Source organism: Myotis davidii, unplaced genomic scaffold (genome assembly GCF_000327345.1).
Source record: "Myotis davidii unplaced genomic scaffold, ASM32734v1 scaffold184, whole genome shotgun sequence".
Classification (NCBI taxonomy): domain Eukaryota; kingdom Metazoa; phylum Chordata; class Mammalia; order Chiroptera; family Vespertilionidae; genus Myotis; species Myotis davidii.
The window spans coordinates 5,442,030-5,452,043 of record NW_006297021.1 but is presented as its reverse complement, the minus strand read 5'-3'; positions in this window follow the sequence as shown (position 1 = coordinate 5,452,043).

Below are 10,014 nucleotides of genomic sequence, written 5' to 3'. Positions count from 1 at the left end.
AGCCGTGAGTCCCCGCGACGCTGCGCTGCTACCGGCGCTCCGCCAGCACTCAGCTCCCTGCTCGGGTTTCCAACGGCGCTCCGGTGTTATGCACAACAACAAGCCTCCGTTTTCTTTTTGGACATCGTGTTTTATGTCGCATCTTTGAGCGGGTTTCTCATCTGTGATGATGCACCGTTCAAAATCATTTTCCTTATGCTGCAGTTTCATAACCACAGGTGCCTTGGTGGAGAGACGGGTTCTAAAACGTATGGAGCTATGGTCTTCAGCTGATACCGAAAGAAAAAAAAAAGCCAGCGGGCTCTAAATGGTTAAGATTCAGTTCTAGCATAATTCAGTGCTATTCCAAGGCTTGAATTCTTTTTTTAGGGTGTGGGGGTGGGGGGGGCAGCAAGGTTTTGGAGAACCGTGCAGAGCGGGTCGGGGTTTCAGCCACAAGCATTACAGAATCCAGAACTAGAGCCCCCATTCAATATCTTGAGGCTGCCCTCTGTAACCTGAGGCTAATGTAACTAATCTCTCTCTCTTGGGATACCCGGGGTATAAAACAAACAAATAAAAATCATTAAGTTTCATGGAACTTATATTTACACTAATCTAAGTTTATGACTAACTGTAAACCAATTAACTAATGTTCAGTGACATTTTTTAAAAGTTAGGAAAGGATAGTCCCTCCCCCCACCAAAGACACATTTTGCCAAAAATGTCTTCTTTATTGTAAGAGGACCACTCAGAACAGAAAGACTACAGCTATAGAAGCTACAGAAGACTAAATGTGTCAAGAAACAGAAAGGTAATAAACAATATTGCACTGATGAATGCAGAAGATATTAGCATTTATGTATCTTAATTCAATTCAAAAAAACAATTACTCAGGACCTCCCATGAGCCGAAAGCGGTTATATGACTGATTACAGTAGTAATGACTGAAGGCTAATGGCGATTGCTGTGGCAACGGTGCTATTTATTCATTCCGCACATAATTATGGACTGTCTAGTACAGGCCTGCACTGGGGTGGATGTTGGGCAAACAAAATACCACATGGTCCCATGCAGCTTCCGGTCTAAGGAGTAAGCAAATAAGTGCACAGATTGAGTGCATTCTACAAAGAACAACAACCTCTCTGGGAAAATGACAGTTCACCGGAAACCTACAGGGTGAGGAGTCATCCCAGCACTGAGTGGGGAAACGATGTTAACAGAAAGTGGGCACAGCACATACAAAGGCCCTGGGGTGGGAAGGAATCTTGGCTTCTGTTGGGAGAAGAGAAAGAAGGCCAGTGTGACTGGAAATGGAGCATGAGAGAAAGGTGTGTGATGAGGTCATGGAGGAAGGCGAGAGCCAGATCATACAGTGACTTGCAGGCCATGTTAGGGATTTTGTATTCTATTCCAAGTGCAGTGTGAGCCACTGAAGGGCTGTACGGAAAAGAGAAGAAAAAAAGCAGTGTTTTAGGATTTCTATGAAGAAGGGCTTGAGACAATCAGTTTGAAGGGAGGGGTCAGCCCAGAGTTTTCTGGAAAGTAAGTTTGAATTGCAGTTAACTTAAACCAGAAATATTCATTGTTCCTCTGAAAGAACGGGGAGGGGTAGCATGAGAGATATTATGGAAAGAGATCTACACCTCCACTCAGGCACCTCTGAATGCGGGCCTAGCAGGGGAGTGACATCATCGAGTGTCCATACTGTCGGCAGATGCCCTTGCAGCTAACACCACAACGCTGGGCACAGAGGATGCAGGCAGTAAGCAGGCTGAGGTGGCTGAATCCGAGCTGAGATTAAAGTAGGAGAGGAAGGGCCGATAAGCAATGTATCCATTCAGATCACAGCACAACCGAGGTCATGAAGGTAAGGCTTGAATCTAGCAAACGGCCTACTGTGAGACCAATCCTATCTGAAGACAGTGGGTGTGAAGTTCCAGTTGTTGTAGCCACCGTGCAAATCAGACTCCATGTGTGCACCTGTCCCATGGGGAGACGCCCTGGTCCCATGCAAGCCCTATGTTCCTAGTCCTGGGTTCAAATCGGTGGACCTACCAGAGACAATGTGGATTATGAAGTAAGCTCAGGTGCATAGGCCCAGGATCTACTAGGAAAGTTTAGAATTAAATAGAGAAATGACAAAGCAAATCAATTTTATAGTATTAGGATTTTTAAAATTCAGGCTTAAGAATAATTTGTACATTTGGTATTGCCATATCAGATAATTAAAGACACTAATCAGACACATTTGCGTTGTGATTCTAGTTTGAATGTATAATTGATTTTAGACTTGCCGTTTTGAGTTGAAAAGTATGAGAATTTTGACTTTGAAATTCTCCTCATTTAAAACTTCAGGTTATTAGATTTGCAAGAGCTGAATGGATTAAAGAGCTGTCAGAAGGCAAACTCCGTGAGGTCAGGAGTTTTCCGCATTGTCATTCGTTGTTCTCCTTTGTTCAGAGCTGTGTCTCCGGTGGCCAGCGATGCCGCCGTGTATTTGATAACTAATGAACCTGGCTGAGTGCTCTGGGAGACTTGGTTCGAAACCTGCCCAACCACACATACTAAGTGCTTTTTAAATTTTAAATATAGTAAGTTTATAAATGCAAGGTAGGTTTTTAAGGAAATGCACTTCATTGTATTTCTAAATGAGTCTTCAGTTTGAGTTGATAGAGGTTTTTGAATGCTTCCTCTGCAAGCTACAGTGCATAGCTGATTATTTAAACATTTCCAAATCTACAAAGAGAACGAATCGAATTGAAGACTTAAGGACAATTTGACTTTCGATTGTTATCTCTAGTAAAGGAAATTTTGATGTTTTAAATTTTTACCCTTAGAACACTGAAACTTAATGAAAGGCCTACGTACCTGTAACTGGTCTTTGCTGTGCCCAGAAAGCCCCCCTGGGACATTGAAAGGCCCATACCGACTGTAGGGACTGAAGGGTATAAAGTGGTTCGGAGAAACTGAACCACTGAAGTGAGAAGCGGGAAGACTGGTATGAGTGGAAAATAACTGTAAGAGGTAACGGGCCTGAGTCATGACCTTGTAGCCTAGAGAAGAGGAATTTCAATCCAGGGCCTCCGAGGCCCACAGTGCTCTGGGGTACAGGGACACCCACTGATATGATCCTGGCAACTCCAGACTCTTCCAACTCAGGAGCGGTCTACTGAACCAGGGCCACAGTGCCCACAGCCTGCTTTTGTCTACCAAAGTGCGACGTTGGTGCAGCCAAAGACCTAAATACGCAGGAAAGAAACGGGTGTCTCTGGATGGATGGATGGATGGATGGATGGGTGGATATATACAGCAAACTTCGTGATTAAAATATTTGTTAAATAAAAATCGGAATTCTAAGTCTGACAGGAATGTATCTTTCTGCTTCTTCCTGAAATAGGATTTGCAGAATATATTAATAGTTTAATTCTACTAAATGTCTTGTTTAGTCAAATGAAAAATACACACCTATCTGCACACCTTGAAATTGGGGGGCTGTGTGGCCCCGGTTATACAGCACCATGGAATCTGGAAGAGACTGCTTCCCGGAGGAGGAGGGCTTTCAGAGGCCTGTGAGGTGGAGAATTGGGGCAGGTTCTTATGTGTCGCATATCTACATCCCTATGTTCATATATATACATATATATCCTGGTGCACGAAATTTGTGCACGGGGGTGGGGGTGGGGGGTCCCTCAGCCCAGCCTGTACCCTCTCCAATCCAGGACCCCTTGGGGGCTATCCAACTGCCAGACATCCCTCTCGCAATCTGGGATTACTGGTGTCTAACCACTCGCATACCTGCCTGCCTGCCTGATTGCTCCTAACCTCTCTGCCTGCCTGCCTGATTGCCCCTAACTCCTCTCCCCTGCTGGCCTGATCACCCCTAACCGCCTCTGCCTCAGCCCCTGCCACCGTGGCTTTGTCAGGAAGGACATCTGGAAGACATCTGGTCTAATTAGCATATTACCCTTTTATTAGTATAGATATGTATATGTATACATATACATATACATATATGCACACCCAAGTGGCCAAGGATATTTCAGCCTCCAAAAGCAACTGAGTTAGCCAGCTGATCAACGCTTTGTTCCTAGGGCACTTTGGGAAATACATTTTGTCTTCCTTCACTCAGACTCCAAACTGTCAGTTACAATTTTATCTGAAAGCGACAGCACTAAGGGTCTTCCTTAGAAGATGCTATGTCCTTGTGCAGCCCCACTGTGTGTGCATCGGCGGTGGTCACATGGCCAGCATTTGGATCTGCAACCCCTGATGAGGCTATCTGAACAAACGTGACTGGAGAAGAGGGTTCCACTGTGAAGTGAGTTCAGAAAATGTGTTATCGTTAAAACCGGCCCACTGGGCCCCTTAGGGCCTTGGATGTGCTAATGCCCCTTGTCAATCACCAGAAAGTTCTCAGGAAGCACTAATCATGCGACCAATTGTTGCTGGAGCACATTTTGGGAGACAGAGCGAGACAGGTGGTGTTTGCAACACCCCGGGAAGGGAGCCATCCTAAGGGTAACACATGTTTGAGAGAACCACTAAGAATGCGGGGAATGCATAGCTGGTGCATTCGTACAAAATCTGAATTGGATTCTTCTTCGTCTCTTCATTTAGGTATGTGGTCACCTATAGTCCACTCCTGACAGGGCCAGACTGAGTAGTGGCCGTCAGTGCATTCTACTCCCAAAGAAAGCAATGTTTGGGAATGGAGGGGCTTAACAAGGCAAGTAACTCAAGGGGGGCCTGGGTCCCTTGGAGGCCTGTTGATGGGGTAAGTGGGCACAGTCTCAGGCCATCTCCAGGCCAGACTGACCGCAGTCAGAGCAGCAGAGGGCACAGAGGTGGGTGATGCCAAGGAGACTGCCATTTCATTACTTTGTTGGGGGCCTGGGAAAAGTTTTTGAGCACCTTTTTTTTTTCAATTGTGATGGTAATAATCTCTCTCTTAAAGAGCTGCAGTGAACATTTGAGATAAATATAAGTGTCCCAGTTCACTGCTGGCAAGTAGAAGCACCAATAAAAAAAAGAGCCAATCCTAGAATTACTATTGATCACTACGGAGGGAAATTATTTCAAAAACCGGAATCCTTGCTGAATCCTTTTGTTCTATGAACTCTGCTTTGCATCAAATAACAAGACAGGCTGAATGGGGCCAAGGATGCTATAGGCCAGCGATGGAGAACCTATGGCACGCAAACTCATTTTTTTGCTTGATTTTTCTTTGCTAAATGGCATTTAAATATATAAAATAAATATCAAAAATATAAGTCTTTGTTTTACTATGGTTGCAAATATCAAAAAATTTCTGTATGTGACACGGCACCAGAGTTAAGTTAGGGTTTTTCAAAATGCTGACACGCCGAGCTCAAAAGGTTCGCCATCACTGCTACAGGCGGTAACAGCGACACCGTAAGGGGCTGTTGAATTGGGTAAAGTACACAAACTGGGTTTAGACAGCAGAAAGGCAGCAACACCCAGCCCAGCAAGCGTGTACACGGAGGCTGTGGCACTCAGCACACCTGGACCCAGATGGAGAGGTCACTGCAAGCAAGAACAGAACCCAAGAGGATGGAAACAATCTACGTGTCCATCAACAAATGGATACACAAAATGTGGTCTGTACCTACGGCGGGATATTAGTCAGCCTTAAAAAGGAAAGGCATTCTGAAAGTGCTATCACATGGATGAACCTTGAGGACATGAAGCCAAGTGATAAAAGCCAGACACACAAAAGGACAGACACGGAAGACCCCACCTAGGTGAGGTACTAGCATAGTCAAATCCATAGAATCAGGAGGAGAACCAAGGTTGTCGGGGCCTACGGGGGAGGGGAAGGAGGAGTTAGTGGTCAGTGGGCACAGAGTCTCAGTTTGGGAAGATGAAACGTTCTGGAGACGCTGGTGGTGATGGCTGTTCAACAATGGGAATGTACTTAATGCCACTGAACTGTGCACTCAGAAATAATAAAAATGGAAAAAGCTATAAATATATCATCAAAATTTAGAAAATTTGGAAGAATAGAGAGCAAGGAACAAAGTCCCAGGCGAGAGGTGGCCTTGTGTGTGCAGCGTGGAGGACCGACGCCTGTGAACTGGTCCTCCTACCTGCTCACGCTGGGGCACGCGGCCTCCCTTCATTCTCTCCGAAAACAAAGACTCCATCAGGTAAACACAAAACAAGCTCCAAAGTAAACTGAAAGGGTCAGGCCCCCACCCAATTATTACTGGGAAATGGATCTTTCAAGAATGTATTTGAATTTGTAAAGATCTAGAAGGGAAAACAATATTTGTTTTTGTTTATAGACTCTGAAGTTTTTGCTCTTGAAAATTGATATGAACAAACACTCTGTTTGGGCCCTGGCTGGGGGGCTCATTTGGTTGGAGCATCATCCCAATATGCTAAGGTTGCAGGTTTGATCCCTGGTCAGGGCACATACAAGAAGCAGCCAGTGAATGCATACATAAGTGGAACAACAAATCAATGTCTCTCTTTCTCTCTCTCTCTCTCTCTCCCCCTCTTCCCCTTCCTCCCTCTCCCTCTCTCTCCCTCTCTCCCTCTCTCTCTTCCTCTTTCTAAAATCAATCAATATATAGATATATTTAAATCTGGTCATTTGCACAGCCAGGAGCAACCAGGCACGCTCTCACAGAGAACAGGCATCCTTTATAAAGACCTAATATTTCTCTGAAACCCAGATAAATGAATAGGTTTTCTCACATGAAATCCATTAAGGTTCAGATTAACTATAGTTGCTTCGAGTCGCTGTCCTTCACAAGCTGAGGGAGAAAAGACAGAGATGTAATGGCCTGGTTTCCATGAGGTGACAGTGTTAGCAGTTCACTGAGTCATTCTTCCAGTTTATTGGGTGCATCTCAGGCTTAGCCTGCGTACACAACAGTGAGTAACTCTCGCTTGGACTGCGAGCTCCTCTGGGTAGAGGAGGTCTCTGCTGGACCACCCAAGACTTCAGCCACAACTTAACGCCATGTCCAGGGAACTCCTTTGTTCCGCTCAGAGCTGACTAACCACAAAGGCCCAGCTGAAATCCCAGTGGGTCCCTCCGATTGCGGGGCATCCTATTAACCTCACTGTATTCCAAAAAGGTCAGAAAAATTGTAACTTTCATCGCTTTATAAAGAAAAATGCATACCTGAACTTTACATGGAGCAATCCTGAAAGCACTTTGCTACAAGATAACCAGTGGACGTTTATGCGGTAGAAAATGTTTTCATGGTTACTCATCACATGAGAAAACCATGAAGATGCCGAAACCGGTTTGGCTCAGTGGATAGAGCATCGACCTGCGGACTGAAAGGTCCCAGGTTCAATTCCGGTCAAGGGCATGTACCTGGGTTGCGGGCACATCCCCAGTAGGAGATGTGCAGGAGGCGGCTGATCGATGTTTCTCTCTCATCGATGTTTCTAACTCTCTATCTCTCCCCCTTCCTCTCTGTAAAAAATCAGTAAAATATATTTTTAAAAAAAAACACGAAGATCACGTGAGCTGAAAATCCACCTACTGAGCACAGATACACGCAATAGGGAGTCACACCCTAAGTAACACACGGCACAGGGCCACCCAGAAGCGGCCTCCACCCGGTGGGCTCGCAGATCTCCCCCAGGTGACACGGGCCCGGCCACACCCACAGTGCGTCATCTGTAAGTCCCCACGGTTTCTCCCGGCGGCCCAGGGAGTCCCCGGGGGCTCTCGCTGCAATATGCGCAACACACCGGACTCTGTCCGCTTCTCAACCACGTCATGTCCATCTCCAGGGCTCCGGGAAGCTGCCCGGTTCGCCCCGATGCCTGTCATCTCCCATCCTCCTGGGAAACTCTCACTCATCCTTCAAGTGCAAATGGCCGTCAGTCCCTAACCAGCTTCCCACCTTCTCCCCCAGCCTCTGGCTCCCGTCCTCCTGCAGCGTCCGAAGCCCTTGCTCTATCTGTGTAACAAGAGGTGCCTCTCGACTACAGGGCTCACACACTGGAGCCCATTATAACTGTGCAGACTCAGCCAACGCTTCCCCGGTCTGTGCTCCTTGAGACCAAATGTCCACCGAGCACTTGCTATGAGCTAGTAACGGCTATGAGTTCAGGAATACACACGTTTAAAACCAAAACCAAATCACAACAATAAGAACAGAGCCTGCTGTCACAGAGGCGTGTACAGGCCAATGAACAGGAGAAAACAGCAACCCATATAAATCAGGACATTGTACACAAAAGGGACTAAGGATAAGTATGATGGGAGAAAAGAACTCCGGCGAGGAAGACCGCGGCTGGAGGTTTGCGATTTAAAATGGGGTGGCCAGGCGATATTCCCTTGTGTATATGTTCCAGGTTTTCTTTATCCAAACCTCTGTTGATGGGCACCTGGATTGCTTTCATATCTTGGCTATTGTAAATAGCGCTGCAATAAACACAGGAATGCGTAGATCTCTTCAAATTCGTGCTTTGGATTTCTTCAGCAATATACCCAGACGTGGGATTGCTGGGTTGAAAGGTAGTTCTGTTTTTATCGTTTCGAGGAACATCCTTGTGTTCCATAGTGGCTGGGCCAGTTTGCCCGGGGGGTACTGGAGGCCTCAGGAGGGTTGCGTATTAAATGATATAAATGCCTACACACTACGCTGTACACCTGAAACTAATAAAAATAGATTGAATGTCAACTGTAATTGAAAAATAAAATAAAATAGTAAATCAATCAATGGGGCGGCCAGGGAAGACTTCACCTTATTAATCATCTGATGCCCGAGCCTTTCCAAAGAGAGGCTCTCGGCACCCCTGTGCACGCTCACGTTAGGCCCCTCCCTGCTGTGTTTCCTGCAGAAACACAACAAATGACCCTGAATTTATAAAGTGGGTTTGGGATCGTAAAGGAACTAATATTATACCTACTTCCTTTTCCCTCTGATCTGCTTGCAGCTAAGAAATAATAATGCCTTACGTCTGCCTAGGGCATGATTATTTATTGAGTCTCATAAGGTCCGAGGCCAACAAGGTAGGGGTTATCCTAATTAAAGATGGAAAAAATGGCCCTGGCCAGCGTGGCTCAGTGGTTAGAGCACCAGCCTGTGGACCAAAGGGTCGTGGATTCGATTCCAGTCAAGGGAACATATCTGGGTTTCAGGTTCACTTCCCAGCCGGGTCAGGACACATACGGGAGGCAACCAGTCGCTGTGTCTCTTTCATATTGATATTTCTTGATCTCTCTCTCTCTCTCTCCCTCCCTCCCTCCCTCCCTCCCTCCTACTTCCCTCCCTTCCATGCTCTCTAAAAAAAAAATCAATGGAAAAAATATCCTTGGGTGAGGATTAAAATTTTAAAAAAGATGAAACAAATGAAGGCTCAAAGGCTGTGAGTGATTTGCCCAGGGTCACAGTCCGGGGTGTGTTTCTGCCCTTCCCCTCTGCCTCTGTAACGACTGAGGTCAGCAGATTTAAGGTTATTTGTTCAGTGCTTTTGTGTAGAATGAATATTTATCTAAATCTTTATATTGCTGGATTGACCCCCAAATTTCTAAGTTATCTTATGAGGGTTTTTTAGGCATGGGGGGAGGGGGGCTTTTTTCTGCCAAGGGCCACTTGGACATGTATCACATCATTCGCAGGCCATACAAAATTATCAACTTAAAAGTCAGCCTGCTATTTTTGGGCAGACATTTCATGAACTCACCCCTAATGCCTTGGCAGGGCCAGACCAAATGATTTCACACACCTTATACGGCCCCTTGGCCGGACGTTCCCCACCCCTAAATAGGTGCATGTAAAATAGAAGACACATTTCTCCCCATGACTCAGCTGACTCCCTCAGTGGGTTTCTACGGACGGCACCTGAGACTGGAGTTAAGCCCTTCAGACTCATCAACCTGAAGGTTTCCTTTCTCAGTTCTGCCTGCAGGTCACCCCCGACGGGCTTCCCCGGTAGTGAGTGAAGACCGCCCTGTGACACAGACGGATAGGCGACGGTGGGTCTTTCCCCCAACATGTGGCTTCCTGCAATGTAAGGAGATGCCATACATGAACAATT